Source organism: Mixophyes fleayi, chromosome 3, assembly GCF_038048845.1.
Source record: "Mixophyes fleayi isolate aMixFle1 chromosome 3, aMixFle1.hap1, whole genome shotgun sequence".
In the NCBI taxonomy this organism is placed as follows: Eukaryota; Metazoa; Chordata; class Amphibia; order Anura; family Limnodynastidae; genus Mixophyes; species Mixophyes fleayi.
In genome coordinates, this window is record NC_134404.1 from 248,165,078 (window position 1) to 248,178,413 (window position 13,336).

Sequence of the window (13,336 nt, forward strand, 5' to 3'; positions counted from 1 at the left end):
ACGATTAAGGCAGAAGCCTTAATGGATGTGTTTCTTGCGCAATAGACATGGTATGCCATCACATCCTGTGGTTAGCTGCAGCTTCAGCACTATCATGGAGTGAGATGGCTGTCACTCACAAAATGGTGGAGCTGCTAATTCACAGATTTGTGTGTTCACTGTAATACACACATGCAGTACTATTACATTTTCTTAGTTTTATCATAGTTTAGGGCCTGGGTGTCTTAGAGACAGTAAAGGAACTTCATAAAAAATTAGAACTACAAAATCCCTACAGAACATTTCTTCCCCACAAGACTGTGCCTGCTTATTAAAATAACCTGCAGAACATAGCTCATCACCAAACAGTATCTGCTTCCAAAAGTTCCCCGCTGAGCATTCCTCCACCCAAAACACTTCCTGCAGCTGACAAACCCCTGCAGAACATCCTTACACTCAGCATACTACCCACTCCTGACGGATCCTGCAGAGCATTCCACCCACCAACACTGTACCTGCTGCCAGCAGATGCCTACAGAATATCCCTCCTCCTGAAACACAATACTTGCTCCTGACATACCCCTGCAGAGAATTTCTCCCTGCAAGACTGTGCCTGCTCCTAAAAGATACCTACAGAACTTAGCTCATCACCAAACAGTATCACATCATGTGGTTAGCTGTAGATTCAGCCCTATCATGGAGTGAGATTGCTGTCACTCACAAAATGGTGGAGCTGCTGATTCACAGATTTTTGTGTTCACTGGAATACACACATACAGTACTATTACATTTTCTTAGTTTACATTTATCGTAATTTAGGGCTTTCATATCTTTGAAAGAGACAGTAGAGCAACTTCATAAAAAATTAAAAGACAAGAGTAGAACTACAAAATAACAATATTTTTCCAACACTTTTAGGTGGTGTAGAAGCCTCTGCTTAGTTTGGTTTTCAGTGAGAAATGTTTGCCATTATATTCCCTTATAAGGCCTAAGCTGACTTTTAACTACAATTCAAGGATACATTAGGCCAACAACACTTTACTGAGAAATATGTTATTAGTAAACTGCACAGAAGTGTAAACCAAGTGCACAGAGAGAGCTAGAACAAAGCAGCAAGAGGTATATACTGTCACAAACTTACCTTCTCCTCGTTCCCCTGCCACCCCATCTGTCCCGGAAGCCGCACTTCCGGGTTCGATGGTCACGTGACCGCAACTCGGGGCAGGAAGTTTGAAAACTCTGCTGCTATTTAAAACCCACTCTGACAGTCGGTGGGTGTCAGAGCAAATTACCTGGTTCCTGTTCTTCTTGGAATCCCTTGTGTCTGCTCCCTCAAGAGTCTCTCCTGTGCACCAGTCCCTGCTTGTCTTACCTTCCTGGATCTTCTGTCCCTGTGTACCAAGCCGGCTTGCTGACCATTCTGATTGCTTGTGACCCCGACCCGGATTGTCTGATGCCTCTTTGCCTCCACTTGTACCTCTGGTGCCAGTCCGTGTACCAAACCTAGATTCCTTCATGCTGCATCTACCCTCTGCTCCATCCGCTATACTACATCTTGAGGCAAGCCTGAGGACCGCGACCTGCGTCTCCTGGTAGCTAAGTCCATCCCCCCTTGCGGTGGTTCTTGGTGAACACCGGGGAGTTCATTAGACTCCGCCCCTCAGGTAAACCAGTGCTAATCAAGATTGGTACAGAATCTAGCTAATCCGTTACATATGCATACAATTAGAATAGGTACCCACATTAAAAGTAAAATAAAAACGAATTTATAATCTAATAAATCATAACAAATGTATTTATTAATAAAGTCAAATTTCATGCAAATTGATCGCCAACATTAATACAAAATATGTTAAACTATGCAATGAGTGCTCAAATCATCATATACAGTTAGGCACAGATTTTAATTGCCCAGAGAAAATTAAGGAACCAAAATTAGTCCAGCTCTGGTAAAAGAGAAAGGTCCTCCATAGGTATAAGGTCTTATTGCAGAAGTAACCAGCTGGTTTACTAAATCCACAGTTAACAAGGTGTACTGATGTGTAATTATTTAGTAAATACTAAATCCGCAATATGGGGTTCTGTTCAGCCAAATCTTGCTACATTCACAAACCAGGCTCTAGTATGTAGCTCCAAATTTTCATCTAAATTACCATAAATCAGGACTAAGGGAATGGCTGTGGGTACTATCATGTGTGTATTCCAGTGAACACAAGAATCTGTGAATTAGCAGCTCCACCATTGTGTGAGTGACAGCAATCTCAATCCATGATATTGCTGAATCTGCAGCTAACCACAGGATGTGAGGACATACCATGTCTGTATTGCGCAAGGAACACATACATTAAAGCTTCTGCCTTAATCGTCATAATTTCATTGCTTTTTGGCGTTTGAGTGCAAGAGTTTCAATAGTTTTCTTAACTTTTAGATGGTGTGTAAGTGTAAGAAACCTTAATCGGACATGTTAAACCGTAAGGTTTTTTGTCTATGCAATCTGTTTATACATATCTTTGTGCTGCAGAGCTTTAGGTTCCACTGAAAAAAAAAATCTATGTTCTAGCAATTTTTTTATTGTAAACAGTTGTGCACTTTTGGACAACCATTTCTTCCCTCCCCCATGTATAGCAAATAGATTTGGCTTCTTGGGATTGTTACTTGAATCAGAGAGCTGGATCACTAGCATTTGATCACATTTCACAAAGTGTCCCTAGAGCCCCGTTGAAGTGCTATGGATGGACTGAGTCCTACTGCTCTGAGTCCAGTCACTCATCTTAGCTAAACCTTCCTCGTTGTCCCACATCATGGCAGCTTCTCACAGAACTACATTATAAATGAGCTCACTCAATGATGTTTGCCTGAATAAATAATTTGATGGATTTAATTATTATTACTATAATTTACTAAACAAAAAGTATGGTCGCACACAAAAATTAGGACCATTCATCTATAATGGGTACTTAATGTAACCTCACAGAAAAGATGGGGTGCACTCTAATGTATACTTTGATCATAGTCAAAAAAGAGAGAAAAAGAGTAAATAGAGGCACTCCGGTCCCCAAGGAAATAGTATCAATTAAAACTAAATTTTATTAGATTCATATTAAAACATCAAGTAAAGCGGTGAAATATAGATAAAAATGAAAATAGTGTGTGTAGTGTATTAAAATACTAAGCACCCTGGCAGTGGCAGATATAGGGTATCACAAAGGCCAATTAAGTTGCATTAGGTCTATCCAGGAACGTGTCATTTATCAATTATAAGTTCCACAATCATTGGTATCCAAATAGTATATTGACACAGTGTTCTGAAATACCTTATGTCAGGTTCCTACACTGACCTATATGCTTTAAATACTATTAAAATGCAGTTAAAATCAGATGCACTCACCTCCCAGGTATAGGGGTTTACATCTAGCAAAGGCTGGAACTTATAATTGATAAATGACACGTTCCTGGATAGACTAAATGCAACTTAATTGGCCTTTGTGATACCCTATATCTGCCACTGCCAGGGTGCTTAGTATTTTAATACACTACACACACTATTTTCATTTTTATCTATATTTCGCCGCTTTACTTGATGTTTTAATATGAATCTAATAAAACTTAGTTTTAATTGATGCTATTTCCTTGGGGACCGGAGTGCCTCTATTTACTCTTTTTCTCTATTTTTTGACTACTACAATTTACTATAATTTATTTATAATCCGCCACATAAATCTGCCACACACAAAGGGGTAGTAGAGAATATTAAACAGAACCACCAGAGATGGACATACTGGAAGCATACCAGGAAAATAATGCATTATTTTCATGCGCACCCCATAGGGTTGAGTACGAAAATCTGCGTTATTGCGGTACCATATTACCGGCAATATTGCGCAGGACCGGAATCCTAATTGAATATGCCCCTAAGTTTCAAGTTGTCCATGGTTTAAGGAATGTGTCGGTGTACTGCAATATATTTTTAAAAGAAGGCCCCGCACCCAGCTAGGGTCTTGCAGGATTTGTAAGATCATATATATATCTGTGTGGAGTTTGTATGTTCTCTCTGTGTTTGTGTGGATTTTCTTCTTGGGACGCTCAAATTTCCTCCCACATTCCAAAAACATACTGCTAGGTAAAATGATTACTGACAAAATTAACCCATGTGTGTATTTTAGGGAATTTAGAATGTAAGCTCCAATGGGAGAGGGACTGATGTAAATTACATGTTGTATATTCTCTGCACCTAGCTGCATAATTTGGTGACACTAAATAAACAATGATAACATATGTCCAGAGCCTAATTTGCAATTGCAGTTACCTATATTGAATTAAAATGCACAGTGTGGAAGTTCTTAATGTTTACCATAATACCTTAATAAACCAATAAAGACACGGAAACCAGATTAACGTTGGAATAAAATATATTTATTAAATGGCTAATATTAAACTAAAGGGGCTGAAAGGCGGACGAGAGCAGGGCAGTCAGCAAACACAAAACCAATAACGGTGGAAAGGTCAGACCATTGTACCACCAACCCAGGACAATACCTTATCTATTGGCCGGTGCGAAATATCTGTCCAAGGGCAAGACTACACTCCCCTTATAACCGCCAGTAAAATATTCAACATACTGGCCCAGAGTCCCATTCACTGGACCCAACACACGTGATGACAACACAATCCAAAAGGGGGAGTAGTGACCTATGACGAGATAACCCAAGCACCATATGCAAACTTACCGACTGCACTGTTCTCCCACCTACGCCGCAGAGATGGCTATAAATGCGGCCCGCCAACCACAGCCCTAAACAAAACTCTGAGCTTCCAAAACAACTGATCGATAAAAATTATAATACCAACATCGGACACATCTGCTCTAAATAAATGCTCAAACTCAGCTTTAAGTAAAGGATGGGAAATGGAAAAACCCCCAGATTCACGAAAAAACTTACTGGCCACCTGGTTAACCTTTCTAACCACCGATGCTATGGCCATAGGTCCACGAGAATATCAGGAACACCACACTCCGCAATCTCCCCCGAAAGCACCGACATGAACTCCATCCATCTCATGCCCAGCCGGCCTATCCATGAAACCTCCGAATTCACAGGAACCCACGGACACCTCCGGGCAAAAGCGTGTCTACCAGCCCAGAAGACAAAGGAGTGCCCCAAAAACCACACCGGAAACTTTCTGGTATCCACCCCTAAAAGAAATAACCAGTTGTAACTAAACACAATAAATAACACGAGAAACAACTTGAAATATAAACTGAAACTGAAGAAACCTGGCAACCTGACCAAGAGACTTATATACACAACTAAGACAACGTGGGGGTGATTTTACTCCAACATTAAATATACGAGAAAGGATAGGCAGCGACCCAGGTGAAGGTGAAAACTCGGTGGGAAAAAGCCCTTCACGCACCCGCAAAACGCGGCGAACAGCTAGCCCCTGGGTCTACTACCTGAGAAAAGAAAGAGTAGCAAGGAAAGAGCTGCATAAAAGGAACAAAACAATATGGTTAAACACCAGGTCTAATGTATTTCTTATAACAATTGGATTTCCATCTATCTAAAGCCTGAATAACTGTACCAGATGCCCCACCTGCCGCTGCCACTGTCGCTGCGCCAATACGAAATGAGTGTGTCCCAAATTCAGCCGAAGGTAAACCCAGTAGCCCCAAGGCTTTGCACAAAATAGCATGGAATTTAAACTTGGTAACCGGGGAGCTGTCCTTATGCACCAACCAAGCTTCCGCCTCCTGAGGGCGTGTCTCGGCCAACTCGTGGCAAAGACTAACTGGGCAAATCGTACCATCCAACTGCCTTGCCAGATATATCCAGTGACCAACCCCCAATTGGTCTGGTTTAGATCGGGCTATCTTAATTTGAACAGTATCCGAGTTTAAGATGACATTTTTAGCTAAAATGGCCGACCCTAACAAATTCCTGGACTGAGCCACCGGCTCCCCTACTCTCAAAGCCCCGTAAAAAGCCATGGAGAACGCTGCGCTAAAAGGAGCGGCCTCAAAAACATCATCAGTTACTTCTGGCAAAACCCTCATTAACCGGGCCAACAAAAAAGTATCTATAGGACGTCTATGATCTCTGGGTACAGGGTGTAATCTAGACCAACCTTTTAGGGATTTCTTGACTAGGAATGATTTTGTAGGATCCGGGAGCCCCCGAACCTTTGACATAAACGATATCCCTGCTATTGTAGATGACATGGATACCTTACTAAAGCCCTCCTTGTAGCATATCAACATAAAATCCTCCATGTTTGAACCATCACCTGGTAACCGCCTGCCAGAAGACAACAAATAACTCTCCCAGCGCTTCCACGCCAACCGGTAAGCCTTCAATGTAGAGGGAGCTAAAGCAGCTTCAGCCAAAAACATTAAGCCGGCCCGACCATCTGCCAAATATAAGACGGACAAGCTAAGCCTATAGGATTAGCCCCCGGGGCCAGAGATCTAAACCGCCCCCAATCAAATCTGGAAAGGGCATCAGCAATGCAATTTTCTATACCCGGGACATGCTTAGCACGAAAATTTATGTCATAATTCAAGCAACGAAGAACCAGCACCCGCAGCAAGTTCCCCGCTGGTCTGGAAGATGCACTCTGGCGATTGATTGCCTGAACTACCCCCAAATTATCGCACCAAAAGGACACATTATGACCCCTGAGCTGGGGAGCCCACAACTCCAAGGCCATGACAATGGGAAATAACTCCAACACTAGTAAATTTCTTATCAAATCTCCTTCAACCCATTCTTGAGGCCACGCAGCTGCACACCACTCGCCCTGAAAGTATGCCCCGAAACCCATGGATCCTGCTGCGTCTGTGAACAATTCTAAGTCCCTTGTGGACACCGGAGGGGAAGGCCAGATTCTAACACCGTTAGATCTTTCCAGAAACAAAGTCCACACCTTCAAGTCCTGCCTGATCTCGTCTTCTAGTTTAATCAGCGCATGAGGCCTACTCCTACCAGCGGTGGAAAGCTGTAGCTTACGACAAAAAATCCTCCCCATAGGGATAACCCTGCATGCAAAATTAAACAGACCCAAGAGCACCTGAACTTGTTTCAATTTAAGGAAGGGAGCAGACATAGCGTCAGATATCATAACTTCTAGCTTCACGATTTTATCTGTTGGCAACCGACAGCAGCCTGCCACTGTGTCTATCTCTATCCCCAAGAAAGACAAACATGTAGCCGGACCCTCCGTCTTGTCCCGTGCTACTGGTACCCCCATTATCGTAAATAAGGCTTGTGCAGAAAACCGCGTATCTGCACACAATGAGGACTCAGCCGGGCCAACAAACAAAAAATCGTCAAGGTAATGAGCGATGCCCTCGTGTCTTGTCCCCACTTGAACCTCCCAGTGAAGGAACAAACTAAATGCTTCAAAATAAGCACATGACAAGGAGCAACCCATGGGAAGACATCTATCTATATAATACTCTCCTTTAATTTGAAACCCCATGTATTTGAAAGAACTGGGATGCAGGGGAAGTATCTAAACGCCGATTCTATATCTAATTTTGCCATGAGAGCGCCCGCGCCAAATTGCCTAACCAAACACAGAGCCTCTTCAAATGACTGATATACAACTGAGCTAATGTCCTGATCAATTGCGTCATTGACTGAACCGCCTATAGGGTGGGAAAGGTGTTGAATTAAGCGGAACTTACCGGGGGCCTTTTTAGGAACTATTCCCACTGGGGAAATTACAAAATCAACTATGGGGGGAGAGCTGAAAGGGCCAATCATGCGTCCCAGGCTAACCTTTCCCCGAATCTTTTCGTCAAGAACCTCCGGAAAAACATAAGCCGATTTCCTATTTCTAGCGGCCCTAGCGTTAACCATTGACCTAATCAGAAGCCAGAAGCCATGACGAAAACCCTCGCGGAGAAACGCGGCCTGGTCCGCATCCGGGTACAATCTAAGCCAGCGCTCTAACACATTGTTGTGAATAGAGGAAGGGGCCTTAACTAACATTCCTGTCGCTGCCACGGCCTCTGCCGAGACCGGGGGCACTCCTCGGACACTCTTTGGCAGCATGCGGTCCGCGGCAATATGTACAGTTGTGCCTGTACCGGCACGCTTCTCCCCTACCACACAAGGATTTATTAAACGCGAAGCATCTGTTTTTAGTAAACTGGGGAGCTCCGCGTCTCCCCCTTGCTGAAACCGGGGCCCCTGGGTTCCCGATCCGAAAACTAAACTAGCCCGATTAAGCTGCATCTAGATCTCCACGTCCTTAACTCCTAACGGCATATCCACCTGACCGTCCACCTTTTCCCTAAACAATTCGTCGTACTTGAGCCAGGTGCCCGAACGATCGTTAATATACATATCGTTTATGAGATGCAAATATTTCCATACATCCTCGCTCGCTTCCGGTCCGCTTCGATATAGCAAGCCGCAAAAGCACAATAACCCTCAACCCACACTGGGAAAGTTTTATAGGCCTCCTCACCAATGCCCCCTCTGCCGCAGGCCATTTCTAGACCTTTCTTTGCCGCTTTCGTAATTTCGAACATGTTCACTAACCAGCCCTTCTTAATCCTGTCCCTAATGCAGGTGCGCACGCCCGATAATAGGGCGGTATTCTCACACTGAACCATAGGGGCTCTCGCCGCAGCAGGCTTGGCTGTCGTAACTCTCCTACCTCCTTTTGACCCAGACCTACTAAAGTGAGTATTGAGTATTTTTATCAACTTCCGAGGACCCTCCCCCGATGAAGAGGGAGAATCCTCGTCCGTAAAAGACATAGGAGGACTATGTGTGCGATCATGTGAAATATCAACAGGCAACTCACCGCCAGCGCTCTCCTCTGCTTGCTGCACGGCCCCTGCCGAGCCGGAAGGTCCTGGCGCTGCTGACTCATGACGGTCGACTGTTCCGATTCCAGTCCCGTCAAGACACCTGATGACCCCGTTGCAGGCACCATCCGGCTACCCGCTGTGACCTCCGATCTTTCCTCCGCACCCGGCCTGTCGCCAACCGCTTGCAAATGCTGTGCCAATGCTCCTTCAACCGTAACTTGTGTATCTGCAACAAGAGGCACGTTAACATCTGACTGCATATGCTGACTCCTAGCTGAAATACCTAACGATACCCCTGATCCGGCGCCACCTACCAGCTCCGGCACAGCCCCAACAAAACCTGGAGGGGGGGTCTGCCTAGAGCAGGGCCTATGCTCCCCAGGCGCCGCCCGCCCTCAACCTCCACGTGTTCCATGGGCACAGGATAGGAATGAGTGTAATTGCCGGAGGGCACAGGGTAAGGGGGAATGATCTCTGAAGCCGAAGGACCAGCCAAAAACCCACCGGCCGGGGGGTATGGCAAATCCCACGGGTCCCGGGAGGACACAGCCGGACACACCGTCTGTGAGGGACGCTGAGAACGGGATCCGCCCTGCCCTAAAACCCAAGGATCCCACCCTATAGAAGCCCTTGCCCTGGACTGGCGCTGAGAGCCTGCGGCCTGCACTTTAGGATAAGGAACATTAGCCCCTCGACCCAAGAGGTCTACCTCCGCCCCTCCCACTGCAGACGGCAGAGAAAATTCAACCTGCCACGGTCTGCTGATAGCCAACCCAGGGCCCTTGACCCCCAATCTACTGAACCCCAATGATGTGGGAAGAGTCCCTAAACTAGTATCCCCCACCGCAGCCCCCACCAACAGATCCCTGCTAGTAACCCCCGCAGACCAGGCCCCTGCAAATGGAGGATCCCATATAACAGGGCCTAAGCCCCTGGAAAAAGAGGAGGCCTTCTGACCCCTTGTACCGCTGGAAACCCCTGAGGGCGCCCCACTTCCTGAAGTTTCCCAGCCCCTGAAAATGCCCACCCCGGAAGGGACCACATCTAATGACCAGGCATCGTGGATAGGAATGGCGGGGGAGCCACCCCGCCCCACACCTTGCCACTGTGTACCGGCCGCCTCCCCCACTCTTACCGGGACACAACTAGAAGGCTCCCGCGTGTCCGCGCTACTCCCCAGAGCACCCCGTGACCACCCCGTCCCCCTCCAGCGCTGCTCTTACCTCTACCGCCGGACACTCAGACGGAGATGCTGGCTGGGAGCCCGCGTCAAGCTCCACCTCCTTATACCTTGCTGGCGCGCTGCGCACCCGACTGGGCCTAGACATCTGACTTAGGGGACACAGACCCGAAAGCTACGGGGACCCAAGGCCGAAGGGGGAAGAAAGAGGTATGGGGAGGAAGAAAAGGAGGGTAGGGAGGTAAAGGAGGGAGATAAGGGGAAGAAAAGGAGAAGAGAACAGGAGATGGAAGGAAGAGAGACAGGGGAAACAAGGAAAGGCAAGGAAAAAGGACAGCAGATAAAACAATAAATAGCAAGGAAAGTAAAACACCAACAGCACAATACAAATAACAATGCACAATCTCTACTCAGTCTGCTCCACAGCTCTGACTCTTCAGCTCGAAATCCGGAAGCAGAGAGGGGAAAATGGAGGAGAACATTCACCTATATCAAACTAAACCACTCCCCTCCTCTGCTTTCATTGGTCACAAATTGAAGAAGCCCATAGGCTAAACACCTAATCACTCACCCACGTGATTTTAACTTCGTTTAGGCTGATGGCCACACTTCCCTAATGTTAAAAAATATAATGTTAAAAAGATTAATTCAACACAGGCTGCTGTAATAGAAATTGGAAAGTTCAGTAGCAGAGCATTTTGTACTGGATGAAGTGTCATATCAGAGAGCCTGGTATATCATGCAGTAGTAGGTTAATGTAATACATAAATGGGTAAATTCAAATAGCCGCTAGGTGCTACATAACATTGTCTCAATGTCCAACTGCACACATTGACGGCCAATACGGTACAGAAATCTCCACTCATTTTCCTCTTCATCTCTATGGGACAACAAGGAAAAGGAGCTCATATTTTAGTAAAACTTCGAACACAATGTGTCTCTGTGGACTGTTCCAGAGACACATCATGGCATCTCCTGGTCAGTTGAACCCCCCCCTCAATGTGTTACATTTTAGTATTGTGTTTGCATTATAGGTGTCAAAATATTAACTAGATCTTTAATTTATGTAATTTTAATTATTTTTCTTTTTACATGACTCAATTTGAAATCAGCTTAGCAAAATATTGTATTTTTTAGTTTTCTAGTATTAATTTTATATTTTTATTAAAATCATGTAATTCAGCAAAATATTATTGTGCTTAAGTCAAATTATTTTTAAATTGTATTTATATGTCTATAATTTTGCAAACACATGGACAAATGCAAGCCTATACTGCTCTCTTTTCTGTACCTGTAAATTCAAACATAAGTGGCTTCCATATTATCGCAAGTAAAGCAATTTAATCAGCAAACGTAGAACATGGATCAGCTTTTCATGCATAAAGATTGGTAACAACAGCCAAAAGCTGGTTGTTATAACATGTGGCTAAAACTCCACTCCAGGGTTTACATTTCGCTCACTTCTCTTAAAAGAGAAGAGCGCAATGAGTTATAAAGTATTCAGAGAAAATCCTTCCGCCCTTCAGTTAACTGGTTTGAGATTTGCAAATAGACCTGAAAACATAATTATTTCGCTTACCCACATATAACAGACATTTCTGATAAGCAAGTGGTTAATTTAAACTGTTTTTATACAGAGCTAGTGTCAGATACCACAGTCAATGTGAGGGACTATATGCAGCGAATGTGACCTTCTCTGGTAATTCTCGGCATTCTTGTGCTTTGAGCATGTCCTCTCCCTGCTCTGACGTTGATCTGTTCTAGGAGCCATCCACCCCCCTGCTTGTTTTTCTTCCCACACTTGATTTAAAAAAAAAAAAAAAAAAATATTATGAAAAGGCAAACCTCAAGTTTTCTCTTTGTCCTGTTATGTTGCTCATCAACCGCATATAATTTACATTAAGGTAATGGAAAGTTTAGCCTTTACTTAAAAAGAAAAAAAAAGTTTTGCGTTTTTCTTGCTAGTAAATAGTCCCAGGCAACAGATGATGGGGTTAATAAGTTTGACGTCACAGGTAAAAAAAACTTCTCTTGTCTTCCATTCTGGTGGTAAAAACAGAATGTTTCATAGGATTGTAGTGTAGAAAGCAATCATTAGTAATAAGAAACACAGGGCTGGTTCAATTATGGCGCGGCGTTAACAGTATTACCGTTAATACGGTCATTTTAACTTGAATTTCATCTTGCAGCTCAGGGAGCTGCGAGTAAAAATCCACAGTTGAAATGACCGTATTAAGGGTAATTATGCGCAGTTTTACCGTATTAACTGCTAATGCCGCGTTATTCTCGGCAGAATTGAATTGGCCCAAGAGGGTTAGATGCAGTGCATTTATGTAGGCAAAGGGAGAATAAAAACCAGACAAAAAATACCTGGTTAAAAGAAAATAACAACAATGCGCTGGGGGTTGCTACATATGTCGTTGAGATCCTGCTGTTTTTTTTTTTTTTAGTTTTTTTTAAATAAAACATTTTAATGAATGCATGAGAGCCTTTTGATCTTTTTGAGTCAGTAAGGTTCAATTGTAGCTGCCCTGAAGGTTAGTTGCAAATTTTGGCTGATCTGAAATTCGATCAGTAGAGGAGGTAGAGGAAGCATTTGAATAGAAGAGAAGAAAAATCAATGTGAAAATAGGAGGCTGCATAGGAAAGCCTGTGAGAAAAAAATCACGGATTTTCAGAGCAGACAGAACCCTCACTAAATGTGCTGTGTTCACAATCATTACACACCCTATGCAGGAAAGCGAAAAATAGGAACCACATAAGAAATGGCTATTTTGTTTTAGTTTCAACAGGAGTGAGATCAACTACCCAATAGCATGCTGTGAGTTTCAAGTTACAGTGCATACACTTATTTACCAGTCCTGAACTGCACAGCATTGGTAAATAAATAGCAAGTTTGCAGTAAGTTTTTCTGAAAATATTAACCATTTACTGCTGAAAGGACTGTAACACATGGCACACAGTTTTTGATTTGTTTATAAAATAATTAGAAGACAATAAACATTTGATATGCAGTTCATCTGCAGTGGATATGTACTTGGAGTGTTCATATGTATTGAGAATGCAATGGTGACAGCTTTTCCATTAATTTCAACAGCACATTCATTTCAATGAGGTTTCCAGCTTGTGTGCTAAATTAGAAATCCTACTGACAGTAATTGACAGCTGAATTGAATAGGAAAGTTCTACACATGAATAAATAGTGCTAGTGCTAGACAGTCTGGGCTGATTTCCACTTAAACAGAGAAACATCCCTTTTGGCATCATGTAATCAAAATGGATATATTCAGGAATTCTTATTACTGATACAAAATGCTGTAATAAAAAATACATAATTGAACGTTTGAAAATAA

General features: G+C 43.7%; 1 long non-coding RNA gene across 1 annotated transcript; it reads right to left on the minus strand.

Annotated features, from left to right (window-relative positions):
* Nucleotides 1-4,370: 4,370 nt before the first annotated feature.
* Nucleotides 4,371-8,869, minus strand: LOC142144480 (uncharacterized). Its single transcript, XR_012689722.1, has 2 exons — nt 8,797-8,869; nt 4,371-6,387 (listed from the first exon to the last, which is right to left on the minus strand). It is a non-coding gene; the product is annotated as an uncharacterized LOC142144480 (long non-coding RNA).
* Nucleotides 8,870-13,336: the final 4,467 nt, after the last annotated feature.